The 24,620-nt window shown below is 41.1% G+C and overlaps 1 non-coding gene and 3 pseudogenes across 1 annotated transcript; all 4 read right to left on the reverse strand.

Annotated features, from left to right (window-relative positions):
• Positions 1-7,163: 7,163 nt before the first annotated feature.
• LOC114543376 lies at positions 7,164-7,282 on the reverse strand. Its single transcript, XR_003690011.1, has one exon. It is a non-coding gene; the product is annotated as a 5S ribosomal RNA (ribosomal RNA).
• Positions 7,283-7,406: 124 nt separating this feature from the next.
• Positions 7,407-7,525, reverse strand: LOC114543377 (annotated as a pseudogene).
• A 119-nt stretch (positions 7,526-7,644) lies between these two features.
• On the reverse strand, positions 7,645-7,763 carry LOC114543379 (annotated as a pseudogene).
• Positions 7,764-8,127: 364 nt separating this feature from the next.
• On the reverse strand, positions 8,128-8,246 carry LOC114543378 (annotated as a pseudogene).
• Positions 8,247-24,620: the final 16,374 nt, after the last annotated feature.

A 24,620-nucleotide genomic window follows, 5' to 3' on the forward strand; every position in this document is an offset into this window, starting at 1 on the left:
TTCGACATTATCGGGGTGTTTTTAAGGGTCAAGCATATGATTCTGATCGACCACCTGTGTGTCATTTTCCAAATAGTGTTTCTTGTCGCCCGTTCGCCAAATTTATCCGTACAACTTTGGTTGAACGGACTAGTAATGGTGCCATATCGTTGCTTGGGAAGGTTGGGGAAGTCCAAATGCCCCACTTAGTCCTTCCTTTGACGGTGGAACCTACAAAACCGAGATTATGTTATGATGCGAGATTTTTAAATTTGTGGATCAGAGATAATCCTTTTCAGCTTGATCGACTGAGTGACCTCCCACAGTATGTTGAGCGTGATTCGTATCAGACGGTCCTCGATGATAAATCGGGTTATGACCATATACTGCTTGATCATGACACTCGCCAATATTTTGGTATTCAATAGGGTGGATGGGTTTTCTCTTATAATTCTCTTCCTTTTGGTTGGAAAACGTCTCCCTACGTCTATCATATGACGGGAATTGTGGCTTCCAATTACTTCCGTTCAATTCATGTCCCATGTTCATTGTATATTGATGATCGACATAATGGGGAACTACGGGTTTCCTTAACACAAGGGGCATATGCAGATTTTGAGAATGTTGACCAACGTCGTTTCATGGCTGCAAAATCGGCTCTGTTTCTGGTAGCGTATTTTTTGATCAAGTTGGGATATTTTCTGAATTTGGTGAAATCTACCTTGCAAGGTAGTACCATATCTTGGGTTTTTGGTCAATTCCCCGGGAGGATTTTTTCAGATGCTTCCAGATAAGCAAGCTAAGTTTCTGGCTTTGGTATCGGCGATTTTAAAGGAGAAGAAAGTTACTGTTAAAATCCTCCAAAAATTGTGGGAATTGGCTATTCCTGCAGCTATTTTGTTTACCCGAGAAATGAATACTGCTCTTTCGATTGCTCAAAGAACGGGTAAGACGATTCCCTTGCGTGGTCCTTTGCGTGAGGAGATTGCTCACTGGTCGGCGTTAGATACCTGGCGCCAATCTCTACCTTGGAGAGAGGAACGGCATATCCACCTGACAGTTGCATCAGACGCCTCGGCATCTGGTTGGGGTGGCAAAATCATGGCGCCAGTTGTTCGCCAAGTATCAGATTATTGGTCTCACGAACAGCAGCAATGGGATATTTCGGTTAAGGAAGCGATCGCATTAGAGAAAGCGCTTTTTTCTTTTAGGCATGAGCTTGAAAACGCACGAGTGGATGCTTTGGTTGATAACCAGGCGGTGGTCCATGCTTGGAATAATGGGGGTGGCCGCAGTCCCTCGCTTAATTGGGCTATTAAGCGGTTGTTTTTCGCTACTGTTACATTGAATGTGCACCTTAGAGTGAGTCTGGTCTCCAGTGCAGACAATCCAGCGGACGCTCTGTCGCGTTGCTTATCACCTTCTGATTGTCAGTTGGACGTGGACGTATGGAGTCTAGTGCAACAACGATTTGGTGGTCCAGCTGGGCATACATGTGATCTGATGGCCCTTGATTCAAACGTGATGTGGGATTTACATGGAGATCCCTTACAACATTTTACACCATGGCCATCTCCGGGGTCATCTGGCGTGAATGTTTTCGCCCAGGATTTGTCTAGACAAGATGAGGTTCTATCCCGCCCATATGTGTTTCCTCCGTTGTCTTTGGTAGGCGCTCTGTTGCGTTTTTTGAGGAAATGTTGACGATCGTGTACCTTTGTCACACTGGATGTGTATCCTAGAAAGTACTGGTGGCCCGTGTTGCATGAGTGTGCTGTTCGATCATTACGAATAGCCCAACGAGGGGATAAGGGTGTGCTACAGCTACCCAGCTCGGGCGGTTGGATACCTCATCCAGAGCTTCCGGGGGATCTGTGGATTTTTGCATTGGAATTTACTTCTATCTAACAGAATAACTGTACAACTTGATCCTGATATTTATTATCCATTTATATGTTGTAGTAACTTTGGATTTTCGGCTATTAATTGTAATTCGTTAAAGGCAATAAAATGCTGTTCGCATATTGTTTTCCATTTGTTTTCATGTCTATATATATATATGTATATTTTCAGCACTGTGCGCCAGTGGCAAAATTGTTTCTACCGTCGGTCAAATGTCCAGATTGTGGTTACACGAATGATTTTGATTTTCATTTTTGCCAGCGGTGTGGGTATCGCCGACAACTTATTTCTCGGTTCCAGTCTCGCTTGCCTCCGGAGTTTGATTTGTCCCTTATTGATAATCGTCTGCACCAACTGTGGATGTCAGATCAGGCTACTAGCTACGTACGACAGAAGGACTCTTTGCAAAAGGAGTTGGAAGCTTTTTTGTCAGCTTTACCAGGTCAGCCGGGACTGTTAACAGCGACCCCAAACGACTTGACGCGATTTTTGGTATTTAAAGACAGCAAGGGAAAAACGCAAGTTCACAAAATTGGATGTTCCTTTCTTGGACACCGGGGTGTACACGAATGTGGGTGCCCTATGCGGTTGGCTTTCAAGACCGTTGATTCTTATATAGGAAAGCTACGTGCCATTTTTTCTGCCCTTGGCCGCGATGGTGAATGGGGCAAGAGATTGGGACTTGGGAATCCGGCAGCAGATAAGACGGTTCGGGATTATCTGCGGCTTGTGACAGCTGAACAGCTTCAATCTAGGATAACCCCAAAACAAGCCACTCCGTTCCTTATTGACAAGTTGGTCCGACTGGCTTTGCATTTGAATTCTTTAGCCGAGATCTCTACAATGTCTTCCTCACACCGTTTTCTGGTTGCGCGGGATCAGGCCTATTTTAAGGCCGTATTCTTTAGTGGGGATCGGCCAGGGGACATGGGACAGGTCAAGGTGCCTGAAATATTACGTTTTCCAAATGATGATGGTCTATTATTCAATCATGTTTGGGGCAAGACTCTAAGAGATGGGGATAATAATGTGTTTGGTATTCGACGAAATCCGAATCTTACCATCTGGCCAGTGGTGGCTATCGAGCACTATATGGCCGTGGCACAAAGGATGGGGATTGATTTGACAACAGGTTATTTATTTCGTCCTACGACACCTAATGGCGGGGTGAAAAATTCACTGTTCACTTCTTCAGCGTCCGAAGCGCGATTGAAGCAATATCTTGTGGAAATGAAAGGTGGTTGTGCGATCACCTTGGCGTTGACTGGGGCTGACTTGTCGGAAATAATGGACCATGTGGGTTGGACTCGTCGTCACACTGCTCTGCATTATCTTCAACTGGCGAAGGTGTTCAACCCAATGGGGGCGTCAGCAAAGTTGGCGGCGGCTACGAGTATGGACACCACATCCGACTGGCAAGAAATAAACCAGTTAAAACGCTTTGTCTGTGCATCTGCCACCTACCTCTTAATATAACTGATTAATGGCTGTTTCTAATTATATACATAAAAACGGGTGTATGTATAAGCACGTGTGATATTTTATACCATTATAAGGTTTGAGGAGGTTTTGGGGTAGGGGGTTGTGTTTAGGTATGGGATGTAGAGGTATGTGATGATTGAAATTGGATGTGTGTTGAAGGCGATGTACGTGTTTCATATGTTGGGTGAAAAGGAGGTAGGGATGGAACATGTGTCCACGGCAACTAACATTTTTTCCATACCTAAATCAACTGAGCTAGAATGCGAGTGTTGGGAAATAGAATACTATTCTCAACACTCGTAATTATATGCGAAAGTGAATTAGGGATAAACAATGCTTAATAAGGGATTTTTGAATACATATTGATATGTAAATGAGACATTAAGCACATAAGAAGGCGATTGAACTCGGTTTTAGCTTAGTTACTTCAAGTTAGCAACAGAGTGAGGGTATTGGTGAGACGACTTTGCGTTCACCACCGCAAAAGTTCGTTTTTTGACTCACTTTCGTCCGCTGACTAACATTTTTTGCATACCTAAATCAACTGAGCTAGAATGCGAGTGTTGGGAAATAGAATACTATACGTACTGTTTAATTATTAAAGTCTGCCACATGAAATACAAGATGCATATGATTGCCATGTCAATCCCCTGTTTTAAACATGTGAGACACATGTGGTTCACATATGATTCGCATGTGTGGTCAATCTGTCAAAACTTTTCACATGTGAAGACATGTGAACCACATATGAAGACATGTGAACCACATGTGAACACATGTGAACCACATCAGTTCACATGTTACCCACATATGAAACACATGTGAATTACCTGTTTTTTTTCGTAAGGGTGTGTATGTGTGTGTGTGTGTGTGTGTGTGTGTGTATGTGTATATGTATAGTGCGTGTCAACAAGGTTGTCCCTTCAAATAGTAAAATAGGTATATATATCTCACATGTGACCACATATATGGAATACCATTAACTGGTTTAAGAAAAATTATCTATGCATGCACCTTTATTGTGTTACCCGAGGAATGCAATAGTGTATTTGTTATTTACACGATATTTAAGAATCAGGAAAATGCCAAAACCATATTCAAATGATTTGCAATTGAGATTAGTATGGTTAAAATTGTTTTAAGGAATGTCTAATGTTGATATATCATCAACATTATTTGTTTCGCCTAAGACCGTAAAACGAATTTACAGATTATTCCTGAATACTGGCAATGTCACCTCGCTTAAAGTATTCGGACGTCCGAAGGGGACCACAACGCTGTATGCGCACGAGGAATTGGTCATTTGTGAGATCGTGTTATGACAGCCTACGATACATTTAAAGGAAATCTTAAAGGAAATTTAAAGGAGATTTGTGGAATTCATACAAAATAACCTTTATCCAGCCCTAAACAGATGTGATGGTGCAAACAATCGTTCCGTTGTAGTACTTGGTAAGATACCTTCTAATTATTATAAGTCATCTCTCATTAAATCTATTTTCTGTGCCATGCACTTCCTGCTATGTATGCATGTAACTCGTAAATTTTACTCATAATGTTTTGTTTAGACAATGCTGCTATTCATCACGTAAACAAGGTCGAAAATTTCTTTGTGCGGTCTGGTGTACTTTTGCGGTATCTACCTGCCTATAGTCCAGACCTCAATCCTATCGAGCAGGTATTTGCTTCCACGAAAAGATTTGTTCGTGACAACGAAAATGTCTATCCGTCGACTAGAGAACCAAAGCCAATAATCATGGAATCTTTTGCACAAATTTCTCGCCAGGTATGCCAAAGTTATTTTCAACACTGTGGTTACCTTTAACTCTGCGTGTTTTTAATAACCTATATACTAGTCTTAAATGTAAGTCCTTCTACAGGCTATAATATAGCTAATGTTGGCAAATTGATATTACTATTGCCAATTGATATTACTATTGCCAAGAAATTTGAACCATTCCCATTTCTAATCCATTTGAACTTTAATTTTTTTACATTTATTAAAATTTATCACTTCAACGTTTATCAACATTTTTCACTACAAGTTGCATGATTAAAATGTTTATTATATTACACAAACCAAGGTATGCAGGATACAACAAAATTAAAAGTATTTTAATAATTTATTCTTGTTGGTATTATATTCTTCCTCGGGTAATAGCACCCAATTCTCTGAGATTAAACAGTTCTCTGATCTGTTTCAGCGTCTCCGTCCTTTTTGTGGTCTGATACGTATCAAAATAGAAGTAGATATACCGATGCAGTTTAATTTGAAAGCACATATACTTGACGATATTATTACAGTTTAGGCTGCATACTAGAATTATACTATTCAAGGCTCATACTCACTGATTCAATAGGTTCCGAAGTTTGTTGACAGCATTGGCCATCACTATTTGAATCTGTCGCTGAAGTTGAAGAAACTGCTTGCTTGGGACGTTTTGCAGGGATGCGAAACATCGGTGCATTGGGAACAGTGTCAACAGTAGCAGACCCAAGCCTCTGAAAAATTATATATGTATACGAATGCATATGACTTTAAGACATACATTTAATGCTAACAATTTAATTGGGGGTTTTTTTGTGAAGTTTAACACTCAATATTAATTAGTTTAAAATATTAATTTTACCACCATTTCAGCCCACAAACAAAATTTGTAAGGTTGATGTGCATCCTCCGTCCTTCTAATTGATTCTTCAGCACTCTCAGGCTTGCTACTCATACTGTGTTGTGTTTCTGAGCCATTAAAAGTGAAAGTAATAATTGCCGACAATATCTGTTCATCTGAGTTGTATTAACAGTCTTTTTTTTAAAGAGAGAAGTAAAAACTATACCCACATGGCAAATTTTCTCGACATGTACGTTTCGTTGACTCAAAAATGTCAATCCAGAAAGGGTAGTTCTTCATCGCGTTATCATAGCCTTCTTTCAGCTCGAGAACAGTGTTAATAGAGAACTTTTTATTTCTGTCACCAACATATCCAAATTTAAAACTCGGTAGCGATTGTGATTCTAAGTTGGGAAACGCTTTCAATATTGCTTCCCTAAACTCGTCCACCGCGTCTACGACAGGAAAATTTTGCACCCTTTGCTCTAGAAATTTGCTTTTTTTTATTCTCATCCAGAACCCGTATTTCGACCAAAGGAATAGTCTCGTCAAATTCATCAAACATTTTCAAAACTCTTGATATATAGTGTATGCGGCATAGACACACGGTGTATAAAAAACGAACACAAACTCGGAATTTCCCAAGAAATTTATGCCCACAACACACAAAAGATTTGACTCCTATGAATTTTAAATAGCTTCTAATTGTATTCCAGGGGCAAGTTGTATAAAAATGTGGTTAACTCTTAACTATAGTTAGTAACAGATTTGACCAATCAGAGTAATGTATTTTTGAGTTAACTACGACTTAACTAAAAGGTAATTAAAACTAAATGAGTTGTATTCCACCACCAATTGTGTTCATAAAGCGAAATGAGTAGGTTGTAATTCAACAGTTATGCGTTAGGGGCCGGTTGTATAAAACTCTTAAGTATACATTATATAAGTATTAATCGCCTAAATAAAAAAAAATCACATCTACCACTCAAGTACTAACTTTGCCTGACTTGTTTTAACTGCAGTGATCAGACGAGAACTGGTGCTTTCCAAGTGGTATGGACGTAGACATCTTGTGTGGGAAAACAAGAGCTTTTGACCTCGGAATATTTTTGGGGAAAGTTGAACGAAAATATTCCTTTTGTGCAAATTAAAGAGAACATTGGAATAATTTTTTATGAATAAATCAAAAGGAGCCTACAACACAAAGTATTCTCAAGAGGTCACCCATCCAAGTACTAACTTTGCCTGACTTGTTTTAACTTCAGTGATCAGATGAGAACTGGTGCTTTCCAAGTGGTATGGACGTAGAAATCTTCTTTGTGGGAAAAAGAGCTTTTGATCTATGAATATTTTTGGGGAAAGTTGAGCAAAAATAATCCTTTTGGGCAAATTGATGACAACATTGGAATAATTTTCTATGAATAAATCAAAAGGATCCTACAACACGAAGCATTCCCAAGAGGTCACCCACCCAATTATTAATTTCGCCTGACTTGTTTTAACTTCAGTAATCAAACGAGAACTGGTGCTTTCCAAGTGGTATGGACATAGATATCTTGTGTGTGAAAACAAGAGCTTTTCATCTAAAAATATTTTTGGGGAAAGTTAAACAAAAATATTCCTTTTGGGCAAATGAGAAAATTGGAAAATTTTCTAGGAATAAATCAAAAAGAGCATATGACACAAAGTATTCCCAAGAGGTCACCCATCCAAGTGCTAAGTTCGCCTGACTTGTTTTAACTTCGGTGATCAGACGAGAACCGGTGCTTTCCAAGTGCTATGGACGAAGTAATCTTCATTGTGAAAAAAAGAGCTTTTGATCTATGAATATTTTTGGGGAAAGTTGAACGAAAATATTCCTTTTGGGCAAATTAATGAGAATATTTAATAATTTTCTATGAATAATTCAAAAGGAGTCTAGAAAACGAAGTATTCCGAAGAGGTCACCTCCCAAGTACTAACTTTGCCTGACTTGTTTTAACTTCGATGATCAGACGAGAAACAGTGCTTTCCAAGTGGTATGGACAAAGACATCTTGTGTGCGAAAACAAGAGCTTTTCATATATGAATATTTTTGGAGAAAGTTAACAAAAATATTCCTTTTGGGCAAATTGATGAGAAACTTGGAATAATTTTCTATGATTACATCAAAAGGAGCCTATGACAGGAAGTATTCCCAAGAGGTCACCCATCCAAGTACTAAATTTGCCTGACTTGTTTTAACTTTGGTGATCAGACAGGAACCAATGCTTTTCAAGTGGTATGGACATACACATTTTGTGTGTGAAAACAAGAGCTTTTGATCTATGAATATTTTTGGGGAAAGTTAAACAAAAGTAATCCTTTTGGGCAAATTGATGAACACATTGGAAAAGTTTTCTATGAATAAATCAAAAGGAGCCTACAACACAAAGTATTTCCAAGAGGTCACCCAACCAAGTACTAACTTCACCTGACTTGTTTTAACTTCGTTGATCAGACTAGAACCTGCTCTTTCTAAGGCCCCCTCTACACGAGCCCAGGCTGGCTGCCAACCCGGGTCAACCGGTCTGCAAATAAATTACTAGTTGGGTTTACACAATAGCCGGGTTTGGACTTCACACCTCGCCAACCCGGGTAACGCTTCTTGAGACCCGGGTTGGCGGGTGTAGAGGTGTGAAAATTGTGCTGAATTCCTCATGTAAACACAAGTTGGCTTGACCAGGACTTGTGTAAAATGCAGCTGGACTTTGGAAGCAAATATCCTGTCACACACGCATATCATATTGCATTTAGCGTGCGTAACTTCTCTCCGCTAGTATGGCAAGCAAAAGTAAAACCGCTCGAACAGACAAAAATGTTGCAAAAAAAACGCAACAGCCTCAGTTTCAGTGGTCGCCCAAAATGGTTGAACATTTGATATTGTGTTCGAAACAATATGTCGGAGATGGACTAGAAAAACGTCGACTTTAACTCAAATGTTGCAGCCATGTATTCCAGACTGCGAGAAGACATGGCGTTAGCTTTTGACGCAGAATATTTTGGGCCATGTGATGTTCCCATTCAACATAGCGACATAGAGCTAACAATGGAAGAAGAAACTGCGTTTCTGGTGGAAGCCACACGAACGCCAACGAAACACACACGAAACGAAAGCCAAATCCCTAATATCCAAGGGATATAACCGAATAAAAGAAAAAATTTGACAAATCCCAAAGGCGTACAATAACGTTGTTACCAATGGCACGAGATCTGGTCAGGAAGAGTTGTTCAGGAATATTATGATGAATTGGTCCAGATTTTAGAGTACTAGCACATGCACCACACCCAACAGGGCCAGCACTAGTAGCACATCACACTCCACTGCATCCAACACACCACCACCTGAGGCAGATCTTGATACATTTCACTTGGGTGACTTGGGTGGGTGACCTCTTGGGAATTCTTCGTGTCGTAGGCTCCTTTTGATTTATTCATAGAAAATTATTCCAAGGTTCTCATCAATTTGCCCAAAAGGAATTTTTTTGCTCAATTTTCACCAAAAATATTCATAGATCAAAAGCCCTTGTTTTCTGAAACAAGACGTCTACGTCCATACCACTTGGAAAGCACTGGTTCTTGTCTGATCACCAAAGTTAAAACAAGTCAGCCGAATTTAGTACTCGCGTTGAAGAACATTCTCGCCAACCCGGGTCAGCAATTCCCAACCCGGGCTGGCTAGGGAAATATTTCTGAGTGATAGCCTGGAGCAGAGTGTAAATTGGCGCGAAACTGCGAAGTAAAATGGCGGACAATAAGCATAAACGAAGAAAAGTTATTGTTTCTGCCTGTGCAGTTTTGCTTCTGCTTTTAGCAGCCATACAAATGCACGGTGTGATGCTGTTGTTCATTATCCAACAACAGCAGATTGCGGCTGCTCAAAATATGGTAATGTTAGATACAATGAAGAGTATTCGAATGTTGAAAATGTTGAAAAGAAGAATTATTCGAAGAAGGCGACGTGGTTGGATAAATCCTGGCCGAACAGATATTTGGTGCGAAAACTTGTGGAGTGGCAAGTTACTAGAAAACGAATGGCACCTAAATTTGCGAATGAATAGGGAAACGTTTTTGGAGCTAGTGGAAATGATGCGGCCAAACTTTGAAATGAAGACTTGTAATTTTCGTGGAGATGCATTGAGTGTGGAGAAAAAGGTTGCAATGACCTTGTACTATTTAAAAGATCAAGGAATGTACCGGGTGACTTGCAACAACTTTGGTGTGTTGCTGCCTTGCTTGTCTAAAACTGTTAAAGCAGTTTGCTCATGCATCAGTGAAGTGGTTGGCCCTCAATACTTAAAGTTGCCCAAAACTTTGAATGAAATGAACCAACTTATTGCACATTTTGAATCACGATTTGGTTTTCCCCAGACATTTGGTTGTCTGGATGGTACGCATATTCCCATTCGACAACCAACTGAAAACAGTCAGGCCTATTTCTGTTATAAAATGAAACACAGTCTGAATGTTCAAGCACTTTGTAACTACAGAGGCATATTTCTTGATGTTGAAATCAAGTGGCCTGGAAGTGTTCACGATGCCCGAGTATATGCAAACTCCAATGTTCACAGGAAAAATCCTCCCAATGGTATACCGATCTGTTCTTCCAGGGACAGATAGAATTCCACCATTAGTTCTTGGAGACCCTGCCTACCCCCTCTTACCCAATGTGATGAAAGAATATGTTGAGGATGCCTATAATGAGAAAGCTATTTTCAACCAAGTGTTGCGAAGTGGCTGGAATCAAATTGAGTGTGCTTTTGGCAGATCGAAGGCAAGATGGCAAATTTTAAATCACCCTATAAATATCAAATTGGAAGATGTTCCAACACTTGTACATGCTTGTTTTGTATTACATAATTTTTGTGAACTTAAGGCGTGCCCAATCATCGGAGATGTGGAACATCAAATGCAAATGAACATTGTTGATAGCTGTTGTGCACACCCCTCTAGGCCTGATCGGTCATATTCCTACTCCTGCAACAGGCACTGCATTTCGTGAAATCATAACACAGTATTTAAAAGAATATTTATCTTAGAGCCTAATATCAGGTACATGAGTATTGAGTATTCTCTACACGTAGCATTGCTAGCCATGACAACTTATAACGTGATTGCCTGAAAAATTGAAATTGTCATATTTTTAAAAGGTTTTTTTAGAATTGTTGGTTTAACTTGTTTTTATGGCTAGTCTGGTATAGATCATCTACCATACTATACTTGTCTGGGAAATAGCACATGTAACTTTGTTGTAGGCACAATCAAATTATTGCACTTCCATACCTTGCACATGCACAAAAAATCTTTCATACACTGTCTGGTAAAATATTCAAATTTGAATCGTAGAATTAGTAACTTGTATTTTAATAAATATTTAAATTCATTCTTAATGTACCTAATTATTTCAAATTTCCCCTTGTGCCCTCAGTGACTCCCCTCAATGTGATTTAATGAGCTAAACTTCCCAAGATTATGCAAACTAATAACATGTGAAGTAATAAAATATGTGCAAATGAAATAGAATAGAATTGGCTAGCGATATTAGCAGTTAAAAATGTTTCATATGTGTCCATCTATAGTTGTTCATATGTCTTTCCATTTGAACTTGGCAAGTTGTTTTGTCCATACTGAAACCTTTGCTGCATGAAGTTTGCTTCATCATTACTGTCGGCTGGCATTCTAGATGTGGTTCGCATGACTAATTTGCTGTTGTCCCAGATAAGGCTGCTGCGGCACATGCATTTCCTGTTGATTAGGGAAATTGGGGGGATAAAATTCTTGTGATCCTGGTTGATTGATGGGCGGGTGAGGGTTATTGGGCCTATTTTACAAATGTATGGGCCATTTGCATAACATTTGGGTTCAGAGCCATTGCCAATAGACCACGGCCATCACTAACATTTTTCCCAAGTGAATTAAGTGATGCTGACATAGATTTTGCCATTTCCATCAGGGCAATTTGACTTTCTCGCATGTTTGTCATATGCTGCTTCTTTAAGGCAATATCTTCTTTTGTTGCACAGAGAAGAACTTCATCTCTTTTTGCAGCAGAAAGTGGTTTCTCAAGATGTTTTCGTTTATTGTCCACTATCCTTGCTGTTGATGACAGTGGCCTTTTTCTTGGCTCAGGTGCTTGTTCTAAATAAATATGGCATGGGGTTAACAGGAGCAAATCCTAATAAGCTAGAAAGTGAACTTATCAAGCGAAAATTTTAGCTCAAGAGCTTCCCCATTGACAAGTTAAATATCTGGCATTTGTTAAAAAACAAGTAAGGTGCACTGGGGCGCATTGCAGCTTAATGGGTGACCCATTAAATCTCTATGCACTCCAGTACACCCTGCCTATTTTTCTTTGACAAATGCCAGACAATTTTACTAGTCAATGGGGAATATTTGACAAATCTCACAATCCTACATACCAAAATTGTTTTCTTTATCGCTTTCACCATCTAGTAGAGTGCCTTCGATAACAAGGGTGAAAAATGTTAGCTAATTAGTGCGTTTGTTTACATTTTTCGTCCTTGACCAATCAGAATGCGCAAAATTCAAAATATGTTGACAAAAGGAGTGGGAAAATTGCACCAAGTTCTGAGCCCTCCGTGCCATTCGATATTAAACTTTTCACTTCAAAACAATATAGCAGAAACCCTAATAGCCTGTTTTCAAAACGCATATGAAATACTTCGCCAGACTCCATAAATTTTGTACTTTAAACATATTTCCTTCCAGTTGACTGACTATAGACATAGTGTAGTGAAGACCCTATTCCGTGTTACAGAGTAATACTTTTCTCGTCGGACACATGAGAGTTACAAGTGTAGTGTTATTAAATATCAGATCCGGTTGGCTTCCTTTGGTAACCCTCCTGCCGAATTTATTTGGCTGATGTTGAGCAACAGCTGTCTCTACTGCTTCTTTCAAAAGCATTGGTTTTGAATTGTGCTAGCAACTTGATCAGTGACTAGTGCGCAAATTCATCAGTAAGTGATGATCTGTCCGAGTTGTTACCCTGAACAATCTCCATCTCCAGCAAGGCTGGTACCTGCAGGGTGGAAACAGTCCATTAGACTGTTTATTATAGTAGAATAATTTTTTTTCTCACCTGTGAAGCCTAATGGTTTGTTCGAGTTGGTACTGTGAACAGAGCCTTTTTATTTATTTGGCATTGGGGCCGTTGAAGCAGGCTAATCGTGCCAATTTGACCAAAATTAATGTCTATGAACAGCTAAGGTACAGCCTTTTATCTGTAAGAATATAAAGTTGTTAAACTATAAGATATACTTGCAAATACAGATGTAGTGTAGATTACATATGATAACATTTGCATAACATGGTGAATTATGTGACATAGCGGATGACGTAATTCTAGCAGCGCTAGAACGCGGCTACAAGGAGCTATATATAAGCTCAAGTAAAAGTGACGCAGCGCTGAAACCGCGCTTGAACAGTGCTAACACAGCGCTAACTTGGTCTTGCAGATTGCCTTCTATGGTAATCATGGAACTCCAGTTATCTGGTTATAGCGGATTGTATTACCATAGTTTGCGTGCCAAATACGTCATAATTAACTTATGCAAGCACTATATAAACGCTTGCACACATATATAAGATAGATAGAAGATAGAAATATAGAGGATTGTAAATAGAAGACAAGAAATATATATTCCAAAGCTTTACTGGTGTTGGACTGATTTCTATCACGACGATGGTGCAAGCCTGAAATACTCAGTTGAAGTTTGGATTGAGTTAAGCTTATTGCTAACGGTCCCTGGGACACGGATGACACACCCAATTCTACGGCCCAACGTTACATTGGTGGCAGCGGTGGGATCCAGAAAACCAGAAGCAGCCTAGAAAGACCAAGACTACAAAAACTGTGAGTGCTTAGTCACGATTTTTGGGCTGGGGCTTTACTGTAGTTCCAAAACTGGTTGTTTCGGAACTTTGGTGGTGTGTTCGCCTTTCGGGAGGTGTCCTTTGGTATTCGGTTGTGTAGATTTGCATTCTCTTGTGTTTATTAAGTTCGTAATTAAGTTTGCGTAGGGAAGCAGCATGTCTACGGATCAGCCCAGTAGCAGTGGAGGCAGCGCGCCAACTACGACGCACCATAAGGTAGCCGTCATGCCGGAAGCTTTCGGGGCCGGAGACAAAGAGGATTGGGTTTCTTGGCTTAAGTATTTCAATAATTGCGCGAAATTAAATAAGTGGAGCCCTGAGGAGAAACGCGATTTCTTGGCAGTTCGTCTCCGTGGTGCTGCGCAAGAAACCTACTTCTCTTTGTCCGACGAAGTTCAGGATGGAACATTCGACGGTCTCGGAAAGGCATGGCTAGGAAATGGCTAGGAAAGCATTTCCTGGCGCACCAGCGGAGATTCTTGATCGTTTGACGATGGATCGCTTCATCGCGTCTTTGGATAGCACAGACCTTCGCATACGTGTTAGGGAAGGCAACCCAAAGACGTTCGATGAATGTTTAAGTCGAGCGATTCAACTTGAGGCAATTTACGAGGCAGAAATTGGCCAGAACCGTGGCAAATCGTCTTGGGTTCAAACGGTCGAGAAATCTGCGGAGATGCGCATCTCCGAGATGCTCACCAGGCAAACTGCTGCGCTTGAGAAGGCCGTCAATTTGCTAAGCGAGCGCGCCAAATCTGGGGATGGAAATAGCCGTAATAAGCCAGGGTTTAAGTCCAAGGGCAAAATTACTTGTTGGAAATGCGGTGGTGTGGGCCATGTTAAAGCGAAATGCCCCACACAAGAGTTACCAAGCGGGAAGCCGGAAAACTAGGGTTGGCTGGCGCCGCGGGTCGCGCGTCAGCCAATGATTCATCCAAGACCCAGCAAACAAGTTCCAATGCGAGCCGGGAAGGGGGTGCAGAAGTATCAAAACCTACAATATTAGGGTCGTACGGGGTCAATGAAAGCGCCAGCGTTTACGTCCCTGGGTGGATAGGAAATGTCAGGGTAGACATGCTTTTAGACACGGGTTCTGCTGTAACTCTCGTACATAAGCGGCTATTGGATAGGGTTAACCAGGGTGAGGGGATGTCTAAAGCACGGGAAAGGGTTGTATCAGCAAACGGGCAGCCATTAGGAATCCTAGGAACGTGTAGGCTTAGAATACGTTTAGGGGGTGTTGATGTTTATCACACGGTGCTAGTGGCGAGTGATATTACTCAGGATTGCTTGATTGGTGTTGACTTCTTGGCTAAGTATGATTGTAAAATTAATTTTGAGATGAGTTCGGTTAACGTTGGGGATAGGGAAGTCTCTATTGGGAATAGGTTTGAGGAAGGTGGGACATGCGAACGGGTTAGGTTGGCAGAGACGGTTACGGTGCCGGGTGGACATGAGATGATCATGTCAGCAAATGCCGGGGCAATTTGTGACGAGGTCACTGGTATAGTAGAGCCCTGCCCAGAATTTGTTTCTAAGCGCTCAATTCTGGTGGCCCGAATAGTAACAAAGCCACGGGATAACCATGTGCCTGTCAGGTTATTATATCCTTCTCAAGACCCAGTCACCATATACCGAGACACAACCCTTGGGACGTTTTCTCCAGCAAACGTAGAGAATCCTGTAGAACCGAACTCGGAGGTTTACCAAGTGAAGTCTGTTCGTGGGAAAGCTAAGTCTTCAAAATCGCCTAAAACGACATTAACTCAACTGTTTAATTTTGAAAACACGGACATAAACAATTCGCAAAAATTGCAGTTGGAGGAGTTTTTGAGCGATTTTGAAGACGTAGTTTCGAAAGGTTCGTCAGACTTGGGCAGGACAAACCGGGTAAGACATCGTATTCCCACGGGTGACGCTGCTCCTATTAAACAATCCCCAAGACGTGTCCCCTTCCATCAGAAGGATGAGATGGACAAAAATTTAAAGGCGATGCTAGATGATGGCGTTGTAGAACCTTCTTCAAGTCCTTGGGCCTCCCCAGTTGTTCTAGTAAAGAAGAAAGACGGTAGCACTAGATTTTGCGTTGATTATCGTCGCCTCAACGACGTCACACGAAAGGACGCTTATCCGTTGCCGAGGATTGACTCGACCCTTGATGCTTTAGGTGGGGCTAAGTATTTCTCCACTATCGATCTTGCTAGCGGTTATTGGCAAGTTGAAGTAGACCCATCGGATCAAGAGAAAACTGCCTTTGCAACACCACAAGGATTGTTCGAATTTCGTGTTATGCCGTTTGGGTTAACTGGAGCCCCAAGTACTTTTCAACGATTAATGGAGTCTGTCTTAGCGGGATTACAATGGTCCACGTGTATGGTTTATTTGGACGATATCATCATTTTCAGTACGACGTTCGAAGAACATCTGGAAAGGTTACGAGAAGTATTCACAAGACTTCGTGAAGCAGGACTGAAGGTGAAACCACAGAAATGTAAACTGTTTCGGAAAGTCGTACCGTTCTTGGGCCACGTCATCTCTAAGGAGGGGGTCGCAACCGACCCCAGCAAGATCGATGCCGTGACACAATGGCCGGTATCACTGACCAAAACCGAGTTACGTAGCTTCCTGGGATTAGCTTCCTATTATCGGCGGTTTATCAAAGATTTCGCGGCGATAGCTTCACCGTTACATCACGCACTGACTGTTGGAAACGAGAAAGCATTCGTGTGGACTACGGCTTGCGATCGTGCTTTCGGTGATTTGAAGAAAAAGTTGGTGAACGCTCCCGTGTTAAGTTACCCGAAATTCGATTTGGAATTTCTTCTCGATACGGATGCAAGTGACGTGGGAATTGGCGCTGTGCTATCTCAAGTTCAAGAGGGCGAAGAAAGGGTGATTGCATACGCGAGCAGGACACTTACTAAATCTGAAAGGAACTATTCGGTTACGAAGAGGGAAATGCTGGCTCTAGTTTTCTATAGTCAACATTTCCGGCACTATTTATACGGTCGACGATTTACTGCACGAACAGATCACGATGCTTTACGGTGGCTTAAGAACTTTAAGGAACCAGGCGGACAGGTTGCACGTTGGTTGGAGAAGTTGGCAGAATTCGATTTCAAGGTCCAGTCGCGGCCGGGGAAACGACACGGGAACGCAGATGGGTTGTCTCGGAGACCACCGGATCCTGCCGATGTTCCTGAGGAGTCCACGGTTGGAACTGCTGCGGTTAGTCCAGAACGGAGTTGGTGTTTGCGATGGACAGCTGCGGAGTTGAGATCGTTGCAGCTGGCCGACCCTGTGATCAAAGATGTGTTGTCTTGGCGAGAATCCAGATCAGACCCTCCACGGAAAGAAGACATGCAAGGATTCAGCAGAACTGTACATAATTTATGCTCCCACTGGGAAGCCCTTGAAGTTCGAGACGGAGTTTTGTATCGGTGTTGGGAGAACGAAGACGGAACAACTTCGAAACCTTTGTTAGTTGTACCTAGATCGTTGGTGAAAGACGTGCTCACTGCGTTACACGACGATCCGACGGCGGGACATTTGGGCGTCACGAAGACACTGTCGAAGGTACGGGAACGATTCTACTGGCCTGGTCTGCGCACCGAAGTGGAAGAGTGGGTGCGACAGTGCGAGAAATGTGCCACGGGTAAGGGCGCAACGAAAGGACATCGCGCTCCTTTGGTTAGCTGTCCCCAGGCTTCCCAATGGAACGCGTTGCAATTGACATCCTTGGACCTCTTCCGGAATCTACGAACGGTAATAAGTACATCATGGTAGTTGGTGATTACCTGTCGAAGTGGACGGAGAGTTATGCGATACCGAATCAAGAGGCACAGACGGTAGCTCAAAAACTGGTCGAAGAGTTTATTTGCCGTTTCGGGGCGCCGGAAAGGATTCATACGGATCAAGGTCGGAACTTCGAGTCTTCTCTATTTCAGGAAGTTGTCTTCTTCTTGGGATAGAGAAGACACGTACGTCGGCGTATCATCCAGAGGGAGATGGAATGATCGAGCGATTTAATCGGACATTAGAAGCGATGCTTTCCAAGTACGTAGAGAAACATCAGCGAGACTGGGACGTTCACCTTCCAAAGGTTATGATGGCGTACAGATCTAGCGTACAGGAATCGACCGGTTTTGCGCCTTTCTATCTGATGTTCGGTAGAGAAATTCGTTTGCCAGCGGACGTTATGTTCGGAAGCCCTCCAGATCGCCCCAGAGACACAACGAAGTATGTCGCGGAATTACGGGGAAGACTTGAAGAAGCGCACGAACTCGCTCGCGAACAGCTAAAAAAAGCACAGAAACGACAAAAGAGCTACCATGATGCTCGAGGCGTAGGTGGTAGTTTTGGTGTTGGCGACCGAGTCTGGCTTTTCAATTCAGCAACGAAGAAAGGAGAGTCGAGGAAGCTCATGCAGCCGTGGTTGGGACCTTACGTGATCTTAGACAAAATTTCGGACGTGAACTACAGAATCGGGCTCGAGAACGGGACAGGACGAAAGCAAATTGTTCACTTTAATCGGCTGAAACTTTGCAAAACGCAGAAAAAGGACGGAGGAAATTCTGACAAGCGGCAGAAACCCGTAGGAGAACAGGTTGATCGTGGAAACGAAAGCGACGGCGAACAGTCTTATGTACCGGACGACACCGACCTGTTATATTCTGATAATCCACCTGTTTTCCTGCAACCGGACCACAATCACGAGCATGAACCAACCCCAGTTGAGCGAGCACTTCCCGAGCGACAGCGACGTGTTGTACGACCACCAGTATGGATGGATGATTATGAGGTAGAATGAATGTTGGAACACTTGAAACATTTCTTTGAACAATTTTTTTAGTTTTATTGCATGCTTGGACGATTTATATAGCATAGAGTTTTATTACCGGCATGAGGACATGCCTTCCTCTAAGAAGGGGGTAATGTAGCGTAGATTACATATGATAACATTTGCATAACATGGTGAATTATGTGACATAGCGGATGATGTAATTCTAGCAGCGCCGTTAGAACGCGGCTACAAGGAGCTATATATAAGCTCAAGTAAAAGTGACGCAGCGCTGAAACCGCGCTTGAACAGTGCTAACACAGCGCTAACTTGGTCTTGCAGATTGCCTTCTATGGTAATCATGGAACTCCAGTTATCTGGTTATAGCGGATTGTATTACCATAGTTTGCGTGCCAAATACGTCATAATTAACTTATGCAAGCACTATATAAACGCTTGCACACATATATAAGATAGATAGAAGATAGAAATATAGAGGATTGTAAATAGAAGACAAGAAATATATATTCCAAAGCTTTACTGGTGTTGGACTGATTTCTATCACGACGATGGTGCAAGCCTGAAATACTCAGTTGAAGTTTGGATTGAGTTAAGCTTATTGCTAACGGTCCCTGGGACACGGATGACACACCCAATTCTACGGCCCAACGTTACACAGACGACTGGTTGGAAACCTCATTGTATTCATATAAACTAGTCGATGCTACGAAATCTTAAGATAAAGACAACAAATGTTAAGTTTTTCAATGTCTAGTGACTGAACTCTTGCAGTACAACAAGAGAAAATGTTCACTCACCTGGTTAGTAGCCACCTTTCATAAAAATACTGATGGATGTTAAATATTTACAAGGGATTATGCAATTTTTGTTTGTAAAATGAGTCCAAACCAAAGCTTGCCCATGAAATAAGAGGATGATTAGTATGCATTTAAAAAAATTAGTGGGTTCCAGACCACTGCCGGCTGTGGATCTGCACCAGTATTGCAAGTATCAGTCTGAGAAGGTACAAAGGAGAACTGAGTTGGCTTCAGCTTCAGCAAAATAGAACTACTGGGTGCAGTTTGTAGGAGAAAGTCAAAATGCTCATTATGCACAAATCCCTTTACTTCAGTTTCTCTATTTATTTTGCTACCTAAAAATTAACAGCAATACATTATATTTTATTTATTATCTAACAGCAACAACAAACATTTTATCTAACATACTGATAATTTAAATGGTTGTGAAAGATAAAAATGCAACAAAGGGGGCTGCTCAACAGTTACATCAAAGATATAATATATCATTATAGGGACTGTCTAACTGCCCCGTCTCCCCCCCTGTAATTGTCGAACGAGCATATGCACTGAAAAGCATGTGGTGCATGTTCAAATTTTGACAACAGACAATATATGCTCAAATCAAACAATTTTTCCTAATGACAAGTACTAATTGACTATGCAATGCGCAATATGCTAAAAAATGTCAACGAATCCAGTTGCTACTGAGACAGATTTTTACATGAAATCCGCAATTAACAATTTCACAATGCAAATACGACATAATATGTTATAAATTTACTTAAAGTTTAAAACTAAAATGTGTAAAATACCTACCAATTTTGATCTACATCCAGGGATGGCGCCAGGAATTCCCCGACACAGGGGCTAAGGTCCCCGACAGGGGGGCTGAACTCCTGGTTGTTATTTAATGTGTAATTGTAGGAAGCACAGTTTTCGGTTTATTGCTACAGTCCCATGCCTTAGATTTAGAGCCTAGGCTCACGAGGTGCCACCTTGGTTGGCGCCGAGCGAGAAAATTTTTGAAATTTGATTGCTCTAGATCTTTAGAAATTAGCATTTCAGAGTTTTATCACGGACTTTTTCATGAAAATTTTTATGCTACAAACAATGTACAATGTAAAATACTAAGTTAAATTTTGAAGCAGTTTATCTGTTTTATTTTGGGGAACTAAAAACAATAGAGGGCGATTCAATATATCTCCCGTTCATTCCCCGACGAATTGTAAAATTTTCCCCGACAGGGGGGCTAGAGTTCCCCGACGCGGGGGCTGTAGCCCCCCCCCCCCCCTCTGGCGCCACCCCTGTCTACATCCTACTTTGATACTGCCTGTTCCATGCAAAAATGCAAAGAGAGCGCTGCAGTGAACTGAAGCGCAGATTAGTAAGCAGAAGCTATGCATGTTAGCATATCTGATCATGTGATCTGATGTACGACCATGTGATTTTATTCCCGCACTCTGGTGCACTGAGCTATATAATAGAGCTCAGTGAGTGCTCCAGTGTCACACTCGCAGAAGCCTACCTCTGGAGACTGTCGACCTTTGCTTCATTTACTTGTACGATTATACCAAAATTTGGAAATACTGAGAGTGTGTTGGATATTTTCAGACACTGTATGTATCTAAAAGTGCTTGAGTTGAACTGTCTCAATTTTTTCTAGCCTTTTTGTCATTATATCAAAATTGCTTTCATTTAATCCTAGAATATATTCGTCACTGAATCATCGATTTACATATTAAACAAGTGGTTGTTCCTCGCACTGATCATTTATCAGGGTTCTATATACGTAAAAGGCCACGTTTCTCGTAAAACTAAACCTAGTCATTGTGCAGGTATCAACACCAAACGTTGCCATTTGACATGTTTTTATATCAATTGCAAAATTTAGTCTACTTTTTTTTCATTATTTTTTTCCCAATTGGATTTCTACAGTATGGTAAACACATGAGCGCTCATTTAAAACATGCAAGCAAATTGGTTAAAAAATTGCTGGGGCACCAGATAATCCATTTCAGGTAAGCGCATAATTTGTTACATACTGAGACACAAATTATAGGAATGTAAACAAGTGCTGAGGAATAGAATGATATATGCCTTACATATTGTGGACCTATTTAATGCTATGCCCTAAACTGCATGACAGAACTTTGTATAGAACATTGCATTTATATCAAACTCTGTATCAACGATAGGTATAGGTATATTGTGTTTCAAGTGAGCTTGCCTCTAAGCTGTGCAGCTATGTAATTTGGCTCGAAAATCAAAATTCATGGTTTCTTCCCTGTGCATTTTCCGTAAAATATATACCTTAGTTACCTGCATAATAAAATTAAGGTTAGGTTTCCATATTTTGGCTAAAGATACAACACTGCAAAACGCTTTTCGATTATCATTACTGTATTTAATGAGGGCGGCATTTGCGATAAATTTTTTTTAGAAAGCGCTGCCCTTGAATGAGCGCCGCATTTGCGAATTGCGATCAATTTTCTTAAAGAACGCCGCCCTCAAATGAGCATGGCATGAATTATTTTCATATTTGGCGCTCAATCAACATACCGTCAGATTTGCTGAAGACGCTTTTGTTAAACCGGTCTTTAGAATTTTGGTAAAGTGCAGGTCAGTTGTGAAGCAGAGATTCCAGTGATTTGTGCGAGAAGGTTGTTTTCCGTAAAATGTCCAAATCAAGGAGCGCCGCATCTGAAGTTCTAAAAATTTAGAGGCGAGTAAATACTGTATAATTATATAAAGCATTTCAAAACATTGCCTTACTTGTAGTGGGACAGTGGATCTTTTCACTAAAACTGAAAGGTCACATGACTAAAAGTTGTTAGTTTGATTGGTTGGCTCATGTGCCTTTTTCCGGAATAAGTGGGTAATGAATGGGCAGTGGTACATTGAGGTGTCGTTTTTCCTTCGTACTTTCTCTGACTGATACTCACAATACTGATGCAGATCCCCGCGGTCAGCTGCGGTCTGGAACCCACTAATTATAATTTTTTGACATGCCACAACTCTTCCTCTTATTTTCGTGGGCAAGCTTCGATTCACTCACTAAAAATTTTCATAGCAGAAAAATCTTGAATCACTCGCTTTTCTCAACCATCATCTGGAGAAATTGTGAAGTAATGGAAACAAATACGGTAAGTGACTTTAAATCTCTTTCTGTGAGTGTTTACAAATTATGCGTTTTATCAACGTTAAATTCGTTACTAAGAGTTCATTACAATCAATTGTACTTTTAAGGTAGTTTCAACATTATTAATTTAATGCCTTACATTGACAAATTCCATGAGGTTCTTCAAAGTGAACATGACCACTCCAAAACCAACTCTAAAGTTTTTGCCCAACCTAAATCAGTTAGCTTCAAGGAACATCCAAACCAGCCCTTTCATTCCAACTTTCGCCAATCCAACAGTGGCCAACGTCAATGGGACAGACAAAAGTGGCTTGACAAATGTGGTTCGCTTCCAGCACCCGCTTCAACCATGAAAATTCTCTCCAACAGAGGACCTCCTGCCAAGCGTCAGCGATTCTCCAAAAATTCTCCAAAACTTGTTTCTGGATGCTGTAGACAATTTGCTTAAGAAAGAGGCAATAAAATAAACAGTGCCAGTAGCTGAACAGTTCTGTCAACGCTGTCTATGGTCAAACAGTAAGCCAAAATTCGACCAATTTTCAACCTCAAAGTCTTGAACAAATTTGTAAAGGAGAAATTCAAGGTGGAAGGACTCAATGAAGTAAAGACAGTGATAGTAAAAAATTCCCGCTCGAATCATCCAAACAGACGACTATATCTATCAAGATACCTCCAGGATCTGTGTAATTAGGTTTTTAGAACATTATACAGCTTGCACTGCATGTCATAGACAGTTCCAAGAACTTCTATTGTACATACGACCATTCAAACCAGTTTGCAGTCAAACAATATCTAGATGGATTTGTTCTGTTCTAAGCTTAGCCGGAGTAGATAATGCCGGAGTAGGCAATGTACAGCTCATTCTACTAGTGCTTCATCAGCCGCAACATCAGCCGCTGCTGAAAAAGAATTACCAATTGAAGACATGTTGCATGCAACAGATTGAGCTTCTCTCGCACCTTTGAAAAGCATTATCACAAACAGATCAAACAATCAAACTTTGCAAATAGTGTGTTGTCATCAAATAGCTTGTGTTAAAAGAATACATTATTCAAAACTGTAAATTATGCATTACAATCAAGTTAGGTTCAATAAAAGTTATTTTCCTTCTCCTTGTGGTTTGTAAGAGAAGTTGATTTACAATGGCTACCTTTATACATCTGCATCAGCATTGCAAGTATCAGTTGGAGAAAGTACGAAGGAGAAATGGAGATTTACTCTGAGGATTTCTGAGGCATGAAAATCATGAGTGATTTGCGTTTTCCGGCTAATTTATCCATCCTGTAGTAATTCTTCGTCATTTAAGAAAATGGCCTTAGACATGGATGATAATTAGAGTTTTTATTCTTTTTAGCAGCTTTCAAACTTAAAATTGGGGAAAATGGCTTCATCTGGTGAGTTCTATCAGATTCTAGCTTACTATATCGGAGACTGATGAGAGTTAGGGGATACATGTGCAAACATGAGAGGCCTTCACACATAACTTTAATTAATTATTCTTAGTAAAAAGTGGTGTTGATATTGTTCCAGGCATAAGGGTTTTATTTTCGCACTTGTGTGAAGCTTGTGTTGGTTTTCACTACGGTACACAATTTTCAGTTAGATTTTTGTATGGCAAACGTTTGCCTTGTCAATGTCTCTGCTATGCTGTCGAGGTTGATTACGTGTTGTCGGTCAAGGTGTTTTGCGCCCGGCGAACACTGGAGGAAACAGCTGAGCTGAGCATCACTCGTGGCTGTTGGCTGAGCTGCTTCTTCAAGTGTGCGGTGTGGTATTCTGCATTTTATGGCACACATGCTGTCGGCAAGGGATATTCACATGTTGAGTAATCGTTTGCACAAGTGGACAATTTCCTCACAGAATGTGCGTGCCGTAAGCTATCAGCTTAGCACTTCATGCGAATGCGTGTCTGTTCTTTCCATATTTTAAATTATTTTCACAACTTAAGTGGGAGCCAAAAAACTCGATAGTTGCTAAATTAGTACTGGAAGACAAATTAGCAGATTTTTGCCCCG

This window comes from Dendronephthya gigantea, unplaced genomic scaffold, assembly GCF_004324835.1.
Source record: "Dendronephthya gigantea isolate DGI-Jeju-01 unplaced genomic scaffold, DenGig_1.0 000446F, whole genome shotgun sequence".
Taxonomy (NCBI): domain Eukaryota; kingdom Metazoa; phylum Cnidaria; class Anthozoa; order Malacalcyonacea; family Nephtheidae; genus Dendronephthya; species Dendronephthya gigantea.